Here is a 12,479-nt window from a genome sequence, read left to right as displayed (position 1 = left end):
AGCATAGTACTTGGCACATAATATACGCTTAATAAATGTTAATTGAATTGAAACTGAATTGGTGAAAATTTTAGAGAAGACATTAATTTATATCCATCTATTTTTAAATAAAAACAAACTTGTAGCTTTATTTCTCTTCACTGTGGCTACACTCAAATGCCCTTTTCTCTGAAACATTGGGAGAATAACCCCCAAAGAGGCAAAGTGTGGAGTAAACAAGAAGAAATAGATTATATCTGGGAAAAATGCCTCTTTAGAGGCTATGGTACTTTTGAATCACCTCAGTGATGGAAGACATCTGTGCTTTTTTTCCTCTTTTCTCTTTGATTAATATGTGGGAAAGGGGAAATTCAGTTTTTGAATTCTTTGGTTTCAGAATCTTTGATTTGAAAAATGAGATGAGCCCTTGTAGTGATGTTACTAATAGGAAATTAGCAGATGAAGGAAAACATATTTAAATAGCTTTCAGGCATTCATGGTTCCAGTTATTGAAATATAGCCAGGCCCCAGTAATTTGCCTGGAAAGGCATAATAAATAAAATTACCAACTTTCCACAAGGCAGCATTTTCTGAAATAACTAAAGGAAGAAATCAGATGCTTGGCAGAGATCAAGGTAACTGCAGTATTGTACCCACTATGTTGAGGCAAACCTGTTCAGCATGAAGATTAGCTGACCTTGCTCATTATTATTTGGAACAATTACTAAGAGTTAAGTCAAATGTTTGTATTATGTTCTGTAGATATTCTGTAGATAATATCGTTAGATATTTAGCAGCCCTGTTTCAGAGGTTCATGCTACCAAGGGAATTAATGTTTACTGATATAAATGTCTCTACTTTTAGAAAACTGAATATGTAAAGATGCTGCTTTGCCAAACAAATAAATTAGAGGATGATTATTCATTTTAATAGTCATTGGTGTATATATATATATATATATATATATATATACACCAATGACTATTAAAATGAATAATAAAATGAATATATATATATGTATGTATGTATTACAGTCTATCCTCCACTTCATCCTCCACTACATATATATATATATATATATATATATATATATATATATATATATATATATATATATATATATATATATATATATATATATATATATATATATATATATATCTCCTCTGGATATATATCCAGTCTATCTTCCTCTTAGAAAATAAGTTTACTGAATTCAGTGACTGTCTTCTTTTCTTGTGGCCTCTTCAGCGTCAACATGGTATTGTCCAGTTAGTAGGGATACTAAAATTCAATACAACATAACAGGAAGCACTCAACAGGAAGCAGTGAAGCAAGGCAGGTTAATTATAAGAACATTTTTAAAATATGAAGGGCAGTCTGCAAGGATGGTGTTAAGAGGTCATTTTTGCTGAGGTCCTAAATGACATTGTTTACACCCGCTAGGAATAGGGTACCCAACCCCCCCAAAAGTGAGGTCAATTGCTATTCTCTGGTGTTCCTATTTGGGTTTACAAGACCAGACATTGGGAGAAGTGAGTGAGGGACCTGGAGCTAGGGAATGTTACTGATTCATATTATTAGAGTGGGATGGAATGGGAAAGAGGGTGTTGGTGGCTACTTCATATTGAAAATCCCTACCAAGAAGGAAAGGGCCTTTGGGCTAATACTGGTGGTCTTTGAGAGAATGACTCAGGGGCTTTGTGCTTCCTTGGGGCTTTTTAGTTTACTCATGTTGAGGAGGTTACTGGATACTCTAATAATCAGTTTTCACTATGCAAAACCATTCTAATTAGTGTTTCATGAAACGAATTTCTCTAGCACTTTTGACATATAAATCAAGAACAGAGGTTAGAAGTAGAAGTACAGTGGAAAGAACAATGGATTTGAACACAGACTGAGAGATCAAATGTTGACTCTTAGGCAAAGCGCTTGCCTCATTTGCCCCTTTAGTTTGCTCGTATGTAAAATAAGGGGCCTAGAACAGGTGACTTACAAGGTACCTTCCAGCTCTGATCCTATAATGCCATGATCTGTACTTGAATCCCAATTGCCACCTACTGTATGTTCATGAACTTCAGTAAATTATTCAATCTCTCACCCTTAGTTTCCTCAACTGTTAAATGAAGAACAATATTAGCTCTAAAGTTCTATCTAGCCCTAAATCTATGATCCTTCATTTTACAAATATAAAACCTGTCTCAAATGGTAAACATTCTACATACACAGATTTTGGGCAATATATCTTATATGTAATTCTTCTATCACCAAATATATTCTCTTTTAAAATCATTTATTAAAACTACCTTTCTTTACTAATTGGCATTTGTGTTCTTATCACTACTTATGTGTTCTTATCACAACTTAGGGTTCTGAGATGGTACTTCAGCGTATAAGAGATAAAGTTTACAACCCACTAATAGAAAGCATCCTTTTCCAAAAGGAAACAAATTTTCCAGGGAAAACATGAGAATTATGAGATATTTAAAATGAAAATTGTTACTCAATTTGACAGAGTTCATAGTGATTCTGAAGCATAAATATAATAACTTAGAAATACATAATAATTTTTAAATTAGCATTTTCTGACAACATCAGTTCAGGAGATTGAGAAAGACAGTAGTGGATAGTGTCAAAAGACTTTTGTTAAAGTGTTGCCTTTGACAGAAACTAGCTGTGTTCTAAGAATTTGTCTAATGGACCATTGACATTTCACTGAAATACTCAGTATTTTAGTCAACTCTTCTTAATTTGCATGGGTAGAAGTTTCCACAATTAGTTACTCCCACTCACAAACATCATAGCTACAGACTCCTTGCCCCATGGGGTTAAAATTAGCCACTTTGAATTTAATTTTCTATTGGTGAGTGTATCCCTATGTCCCTTCAAAGGAGAAAACCACAATAGGAAGTAGTGATAAATTTGTCCTAAACTGTTAACCCTTTCATCTGGTCCTTCTTCTTATCACAGTTTCCATTAAGGTACTTCCCTACATGGACATGTAGAACATGAAATGCTTCTGTATATAAATATCTCTTTGGTTACGTGATCAATGGAAAATAAATTTTACACACTCCAGAATTTCCCAACTTTGAATATCTAAGTTGGTCTCTATGTCTCTAGATTCACTTTTCTATTTCCTTTCATCTCATTCCCATTTGGTGCCTATTATAAAATAGGTGTTCAAAGTGGGGAGTATAAGCAAACAACTCAGGAAGATGGATGTAGAAAGTCAGGGGACAAGCTATCAAGTATTAAGATACAAGAAAAGTTGTCATATTAACTTGTAAGCGATGGTGGTGATTAAACAGTTCAACATTAGAAACACTAATGCTGACTACAAATTCTGAAGAATGACATAAGAAATGAAAAAACAAAAAATTGTCACTGGAAAAGTGACACTAATTAAAATAGATGATGTGATTTATTTGATTTTATATTATTTACCAATAACAATTATGCTTAACATTGAGAAAGAGTAAGATTAATTTTCCCACTCTGATTACAACATGCATATTTGCTATTCATAGACTGTTAAAAAAAATACCATGATTGCCTCATGGAGTAAAATTGTATACCCAGTTTGCGACAATTATAGAAATATTTATTAGATACATAAAATATATGTATTTTATATTTATTATATATAATATTATATTTATACATAAAATATTTATGGTTGTTATTCAGTCATTTCAGTCATGTATAACTCTTTGTGACTCTATTTTGGAATTTTCTTGGTAAAGATACCACAGTGCTTTTTACCATTTTCTTCACCAGTTTATTTTACAGATTAGAAAATTGAGGCAAATGACAGTAAGTGACTTGCCTGAGGTCACATGGTCACATGGCTAGTAAGTGTCTGAGGCCAGATTTGAATTCAGGTCTTCCTGTTTCCAGACTGGCTACTTTATTCACTACATGGTCTAGCTGCTCCTAAAAGTATTGCTACTACCTCATTAAATTGTAGATTCAAAGGCTAATAGAACTTTTGATTGGATTAGGATCTCATGAATCATGTAATCCAGTGATATCAAATTCCAAAAGAAAATAGTCCCAGCCTCTGTCCTGATATTGACTTAGAAAGTCATAAATTTCAACATATGCATTGTATTTTACTTTTATTTGTTAAACACTTCCCAATTATATTTCTCTTTTTTAAAAAATAAGTTTGTCTTGATATTTTCTGTTTGTTACATGGCCATAGTTTCCCTTGTATCTTTTCCACTTCCCCTCCCAAAAAGCAATCTCATATGACAAATGACATTTTCTTGGAAAGGAAAAAGAAAAACAAAATGAACAGATCAATAAATTGAAAAAATCTGAGAACATATACAATGTGCAACAACTGTGGACTTCCCATCTCCAAGAATGGGAGGGTTGCGGATGTCTTCTGATATATCTTTATATGAGTCCCACTTTATTCTTGTAATTTTGTGGCATTTACTTTTGTTTTTTTGGTGTCATTTTATTTTCATTTACATTGTTGTTGTTCCTGTATATCGTTTTTTCTTGGATCTATTTGCTTCTGCCTCAATCAATTCATGTAGACATGTTCATGCTTTTCTGCATTTGTTGCAAACATTATTTTTTTTCCATGGTAATGTTCCATTACATTCATAGACCAAAATTTATTTAGCTGTTCCTCAAGAGGTATACATGTGCTTTGTTTCTAATTTTTAGAAATCATAAAAAGGTCTGCTCTAAGTATTGATAGCTTCCTTGTGGTAAAATTTCAAAAATGGACTCTTTGTTTCAAATATTATGGGCATTTTAGTCACTTTTTTTGTATAAGACTTTGCATTTCTTCTTTTGAAAATTGTTTGTTCAAGTCATTTGAACAAGTAAATGAGTGTGTATGTGTGTGTGTGTGTGTGTGTGTCTAATAGTTAAGGTATCTTGGATATCACAATTTCTGTTCTTATCCTATATGGATTGTTATCTGTGCAAAAACTTTTCAGTTTCAAGTTACTTGTGCTGCTGCAAACACAGTACTATGTAACTTCAGTTGCTTTACCTTAATTTCGTTTTTATGTTGGGCCTTTTCTCACTGACTGTCTTTCTCTCATCCTTAATACCTTCTTTCTCACTTGATATTCCCCTTTCCTTTTCCCATCAGCTGGGATCTAGGGTGTGTTCAAGGAAGACTAGTACCTCTGGTGTAAGGGTGGCTGAGCTCCTTTCAGGGATACTTTCTACCTTTGGTGTTCACCTGATTCACCTAACTCTCATCTATGACTCCAAGAAGCATAGTGGCCACACTCTAGTAAACTGACAGTTCTTCAAAGGTGGTATAACCTAAGGAGAGGCTTTTACTCCTATCCTGTCCTGTTCTCTGGTCTGTAAGTGACCACAATTACTCTTTTTTGCCCTTGAACTGTGGGGAGGGTCCCCTCTCCACTGCTTCTGCAAGTTTTGCTATGCTAATGCTTCTCCTTGCCCCAGGACTGCTATCCAGACCCAAGTTTGGGCAAAGCAACAGTCCTGGTGCAGTGCTAGCAAAACAAAAATAAACTAAACTAAACAAAAAAACAAACAAAACTCTGTAACCTTCTGACCAGTTGTTCAACCCCCTTACTGTCTGTGAGCTGAGAGCTCCAGGAAACAGAAGCTGCTGCTGCTACAGATTCAATCACTCCTAAAGCCTGCTCCTGGTTGTCTGTGACCAGAGCTGTGCTGGCTCAGCCTACCCTACACTGAGTTCCACTTTCACCTATGTCTGACAGACCTATCCTGCTGACCTTCTAAGTTGTCTTTGGTGCCTATGGGCTGAGAAGTATGGAAGCTACGGCTGCTGCCAATGATTCAGTAGGCTGGAGGCCTGCTCTGGCTTTCCTGGGTCCTGACCTGTGCTAGTTCAGCCTGCCCTGACTTCACTTTTCTCTCACTCTTGGGCAACAGACCTTTCCTGTCAACATTTCAAGTTTTCTTGGACCAGAAATTTGTTTCACTCCATCTTTTTGTGGATTCTGCTGCTCTAGAATTTGTTTTGAGTCATTTTTAAAAGTATTTTGAAGGATTTTGAGGAGAGCTCAGACAGTCTCTGCCTTTACTCCACCATCTTCGCCCTGCCCAGATTTCTTTTTTATATGCTTGGAATTTTTAACCTTCTTCCACTCTTATTTTCTTTATTACTGTTCTCCTGACTTATTCCCCTCTGATAACTGGTTTGCTCATTTTTTGGGGGGGAGGGAGGTATTGGATCTCAGATTGTCTCAGCCTCCTTCCACACTGGGCAATTGATGATTCACCAGCTTTTGTTTATTCCAGACTGACTTTTGGTTGGTCAGAACTAGCCCCTGCTGAGTGCTATGTTCTTTCTCTCAGGCTTGGTAGAGTGCTGCACAACCCCACCCCACCCCCACAAGCATAATATCCTGTACCGTTGGCCTGTTTCTGAATTGTCTGTCCAAATAGTATCTGTTAATAGACTGTTTCCCCTGGCATTAGCCACTCAGAACTTTAAAGCACTGGTACTTCCAGGTTTCTCTCTGTGTTTCTCTGATTTTCTTTCTGCCTCTCTCTTTTTGTCTTTCTCTCTCCCCTCTCTTTGTCTCTGTCTCCCCTCTGTCTCTGTCTCTCTGTTTCTACGTGTTTGTGTGTGTGTGTGTGTCTGTCTGTCTCTGTCTGTCTCTCTCTGAAGGACATGAAGGAAAGAGAGTTCAGATGGTCTTCTTGATTTTTATATTTTTTCTTGGATAAAGTATATAATGAATTTACCTCTTGCCAATTTTAGATACTCAATTTTTAATCCTGTTGATCTATTAAGAACTGCTAATTTCTACATTCTGTCATGTACAACTTGACCATATTTTGCAAATAAATATGTGGGTAAAAATCTGATACAGGAATTTGTATATCAAATAATTTTTGTATATCAAATTTGTATATCAAATAATTTTTCAAAATCTCAGAATTTCAGAGTGGAAAAGGTCTTCAGAAGTCATCATAGGCATAAATTATACCTAAAATATTTCTGTCTTTTTCATAATATATTTGACTCAATCAGGTAGTCCTTGCTTGGAGATTTTCAGTGAGAAAATACCCTACTTTTTTTCCACTGACTTTGCTTATAATTTTTGATCTATGCTACTATGAGGAAAATCTTGAAGAAGATGATACAAATCACATTGAGGGATCAAATATATTTAATATGAAATATAATAATTTATTACATTAATAAGTACATATATTCTGATATATTTTATTTGTGAATTTGCATGTTTATAATATAAATTTACATGTGCTTCTATATATGTATACATATGTATAATCTTTATCATGTTCATTTTCTATGTACTTGTAATTTTCCCAAAGAAGTCCTGAAAGAAAATTACATGTAATTGGCAATCAGTCCATATCACCTTTCATAGTAATTAAAATTCTTATATCATTTGACATTTTTATTGACTCAGTGGGAACAGAATCATTCATTAATTGTGGCATCCATGATGGGTAGGCCACTGCTCATGCAGGTAGATGGTGGAATGGATAGAATACCAGACCTGAAATTAGGAAGATTTATCTTTATGAGTTCAATACTGGCCTCACACAAGGAAAGTTCATGAATAGATAGTGGCACCTGAGCTATGCCATGAGAAAAATATGCATACCAAGGGACTAGACTGAAGAGAGAAAATGAATTCCTAGCATTGGGAGGGGTCAGCCTTTGTGGATTTATGGAAATGTTAGATGAAATGTAAAGTCTAGAAACTGCTAGTAGTATAGTATTGCTGGAATGTAGAATGTATGAAAGGAATAGCTGAATGTCAAAAAAAAAAAAAAATCCCTAGATCATTCCAACACAGATTTTTGAAATACATCAGTTGTATAAATGGTTTAGTTTATAAATACAAATATGTGCTATGTGAGTACCTGGGCAAATGCCAATTGTCCTTATGGTTGTCTGGACACAGTACTCACATGACTCTGGAGGAGAGAGTAAAGCTGGTGAATTTGAACAGCTTTGCCTCACTTAAATGCAATGCATGCACCAGTCAAGACATGATCCTTGTGATGTCATTGATCCTTTTTGAGAATGAAGAATAAACAATAACAAGTGAATACCTACATACAAAGCAAGATTCATCTGTATATATCTTATAAGTTGAGGAAAATATGTTTCTTTCTATTTGAAATAATTAGAATGCCTTGAAGAAGCAAAGTATTAATAAAAGTAACCAATTGAATCCCAAGTTAACTTAGTAGAGATAGTCGTACTGGAAGTCCTTATGGATTAGTGAAAGAACTAACTGTCTAGCCAAGAATACCCTCTTTCTAGCCCTATCCTGGCTCCATAAAATATACAGGTTATTTTGTCCTGGATAAATCTCTTAACCTCTCACCATTCCATCTTCTCTTTAGGATTATGAGGTGCAGAAATGTTGCTAATCTGCATGGATGGAAGTTTCCTCAATAGCAGCTCTCTGCAATAATAAAGTTAGAGGTTCAAAAACAGCAATAACTTATTTTATAACACTTAAAAATGTGCAAAAAAACAAGCAAAACAACTAAATATATGTAATTATAGATAGATTATATTTATCTATAGATGCATGTTATCTATAAATATACACAAATTACATTTATCTCCATAATTTCATTTGCAATATAGAAAAAAACCTATATAATTCAAGTTTAGGGTATTTTCTTGTCATTTTTGCAAAATACCATATCTTAGAATTATCAGAGAATTCACATATAATCAAGTCCCACCATGATCTTACCTTATCTTTTGACTTTTCTGAATGCCTTGGTGATCCAGTCTCTACTTAAATATGTCTAGTGAGGGATAATTTGCCCCCTTCAAGATTTCTTATTATGGTTTTAAAGAAATTTAATATTAATAGTAAGCTTTGCTCACATCATGTTTTAACTCGTTCCCTCTATTATTCCCAGTTTTGCCATTTGGCACCAAGCAAAGAAATTATGAATATTATTGTTTATATAACAAACCTTTAAATATGTTAAGAAGGCTCTCATGGCTCTCCCCAAGTCTTTTCCAACCTCCTTCTATAGTTCCTTCAAACTATCCTCGTTTGGCATTATTTCAATACTCTTTAGCCTTCTAGTTGCACATCTCTAGATGAATTCCAATTAATTGTTCTTACCCTAAAAATTGCATACAGAACTTAACATAGCTTGCAAAGGCAGAAAAATAATGGCAGCAAGTGGTGGAGACTGTTGTGACCCCCAAACCCTCTCTGGGATTCCCTGTGCTTTCTCTCCTGAGACCCAGGTTTGCTGGTTCAGATGGTAGCTTGCAAGTGTGGGAAACATCAAGCAGTCACCTGCACCAGAATTTCATTCCTTCTGCTCACCTCATTGCCACCTTCACCTGTCTGGCCTGGTCCCATTGTGGTTGCTGGCCAAAGAAGGTCCCAGAGAGAAAAAAAGGAAATTTGAAACTATAGGGAAAAAATGACCAGGTTTACATATTGGCCTGCAGTCAGCAAAATTTTATTTCACAACACAGTAAAGGGAGAGTTACAGAGCAAACTAGTAAGGGGTAGACATGATAATAAATTGTATAAAGTGGCCCAAGATACTGATTTTTTGTATAGCTGTTCATATGGTAAACATATTGTGGAATTGAATACACAGACTTCTAGAGTAAAATGCAAGTGGATAGGTGACATCAGCAGCCCTGATGGGAAAATGTTGCTTTCAGCTGGTCTAACTATCAATCTATGAGATTTGATGAGAGACATCTGTAGAGAGATCAAGTCAAACTCATTATAGGCAGATAGCCTATTTCCTGAAAATTCTAAAGAGTGCAGCATAAATATCTTCAGTTGCTTGAGCTATCAAACTGTGGGGCTTAGAGAATAAAGAAGTGTCTAGACATTTCACAGGTCATGCCACAGCTGTTTCATCACTGATGTTCACAACTATAAGACCTCCTAAAGAAAGTCAGCCATTTGTTATTTCTTGTTTGGAGCAGTGAATGACCAGTTACTTAACATAAGACAAATTTGATCAGAAAAAAAAGAGAAGAATGAAGTGATGACTTTTACAATTACTGATGAAAATTACAATTACTACATTAACCTGACTCTGTTAGAAAACAAACAGGAGCCTGTAAAGTTAGTTGTTGTTTGCAGAGATGGACAAGTCTATTTATTTAAACAGATATTAAGTGGAAACTGCAAAAAAGGCTTTGACTTTGGATCACACTATTCATACTGCAACATCTGGAAAAGACAAAGAATCAATACCAACCCCTTTACCAGTTACAACAAATTTCTTTGTTCAGACAAGCAATCTTTGCTACTTTTATATGGCAGTCATTTACACCCAGATATAAAATAGTGGTAGTCTTTGAACTCCAAAGAACCCCATCTGTAGCTGATAAGAGATATTAATTGTTGGACTCCAAAAATAGGAATAGCTGTAATAAAGGTGAGAACACCAGTGATGTACTCAGAGACCAAATTTTTATGCCCTGGATTCCTAGTCATCAAGCAGCCATGAAACCTACACTGGACACAGAAAACAAGAAACAAAAGGAGATTAAAGGAGAATGACCAAGTTAGTAATGAAGATCATTTGGGAGCAATGGATATAAATACCATGAAAGAAAAAAGAAAAGGTTACCTGAAGGTAGATCCTGTTCTTCTAGTGCAGGGCCTAGAAACAATGACTGCTATATGCTAAATAAAGTGCATCAAACTGTTTTTCTTTTATTGAATGAACTTATTAAGATGTTAGAAGGACATTCAAATAGTGCAGTCTTCATGGTTCCATGGTTAAAATGTGTTAACTATACATTCACCTTATCTGTCCTCATTGCCTGACCTGGTATCCCAATTAGGCATGCTATGACAGTTGATGGAGAACAGAGTCAAAACATGAAGAAAGCTCTCTCTTCTGCATGGAAAACTCATCCTTTTTATTACATAAGTGGCAACATCTGAAAAAAACTCAACTGTGCTTCTGTCTGAGCAGATGACCACATTGGTTTATAAGGAAGAATCTTCTGAAGAGGAGTCTGATGATGACTTAATGGCAGATAAAAATTCTGATGAGAATTGGGAGGAGGATCAAGAGAGAAAAAATGAAAAGGATAAAAAGAAAGATGAAGATGACGGTGAACAAGAAATAGATTAGAACACAGGAAATCATGAAGAGGAAGAAAAACCTTGAAAAAGAAATTGAGATTCTGATTTAGACCCAGAAAAGGAACCTGAAAAAGAATGAAGATGAAAGGAAAAAGTGGACCAATAAAACTACAAACTTTGGTTCACCTTTTTGAAATCTGCCAAGTTAGCCTGGAAAGAGTGGTCTCTGTGATTAAGCTATGTGGCCAAATGCAAAAGGCCCTCCCACCTTTCCAAATTCAAAATGGTTGTCTCATCATGCTCTCCCCCTTGTCCTTCCCACCTCAAACTTAACTATTTAAATGAAAGTGTTCTTTCCATTGTTTATCAACTTTACACAGTAAATATAAATTTTTTCCTGTAAAATACTGAAACATTTATCCTACATATCTTATAGTTTTATAATACAAAAGTAAATATCTATAATTATATATATATTATATATTATACATTATCTTTAATACTATATAAAATAGTATATATTACACATGTAATATATAAAATTTAATATAAAATAAAATCAGGACCTTAGTCTGGAACGATTGGTTAAATACATAAAAAAGAAAGGAACTTAACATACTACTGAAAATACTGTCTAACTGGGAAGATTATCATGTTCCAAGGCCTAAACACTATTGCCTTCTTAAAATACCCTAATATTGTCTTCATTTTTTGAACGTTATATTACACTAATCATCTTGCATTCAATTTTTTTCTTTTATATAAAGATTAAGTTTATATTTTTATGACTATTAAATTTCATAATCTTCTAGTTTTTGTTTTGTTTTGATTTTTTTGTAAATATAACGTTTCAGTTTTTTGTTGCTTACAAATTTGGTGAGGATGTTTTCTCTTCCTTTATCCAAGACAGTCGTAAAAACGTTAAATTCCTCAGAGTCAAATAGAGAACTTTGAGATTCTCTATTCAGTATTTCTGTATATCAAACCATTAATTATTACTTTTTGAATTCAGCTCTTCAGTTAGTTCGCCATCCATCTAATCACAATAACTTATAGTTCATAGGTTATTTATCTTTTTCCTTTTTTATGACACTTTGGCAAGTTCGTGAAGTATACAGATCCCTTCTCAGAATATTTTTATGTATACAAAAGAAAACACACAGTATTACAAATAAAACCTATTATATTGTATACATCGATCAAATTTTTAAAATTCATAGATCCCTAGTTAAGAAGTATATAATCAAGAATCAACAAGCAAGTATTTTGTGCTTTCTCTATGTCTAATAATGTGCTAAAGACTGGGCGGGGGGGAGAGTATCAATCTAAATCCTTATGCTCAAAATGCTTACATTGAAAAGGAGACAGAATATAAATAACTAGGTGCATACAGGATACATACTGATAAGATAGAAGGTAACCTTAGGTGAGAAGTTTCTA

At 34.4% G+C, this 12,479-nt stretch overlaps 1 protein-coding gene and 2 pseudogenes across 9 annotated transcripts in view; all 3 read left to right on the top strand.

Moving 5' to 3' along the window:
• The window catches only part of CCDC102B (coiled-coil domain containing 102B), an 845,733-nt gene that overhangs the window by 704,647 nt on the left and 128,607 nt on the right, over window positions 1-12,479 (top strand). The window lies entirely within an intron of this gene.
• On the top strand, window positions 3,559-9,789 carry LOC140500987 (WD repeat-containing protein 43 pseudogene; annotated as a pseudogene).
• On the top strand, window positions 9,679-11,088 carry LOC140498734 (WD repeat-containing protein 43 pseudogene; annotated as a pseudogene).

Source organism: Notamacropus eugenii, chromosome 4 (assembly GCF_028372415.1).
Source record: "Notamacropus eugenii isolate mMacEug1 chromosome 4, mMacEug1.pri_v2, whole genome shotgun sequence".
Taxonomy (NCBI): Eukaryota; Metazoa; Chordata; class Mammalia; order Diprotodontia; family Macropodidae; genus Notamacropus; species Notamacropus eugenii.
Note: the sequence above shows the minus strand (reverse complement) of the source record. Positions and strands in the feature narration are given on the sequence as shown.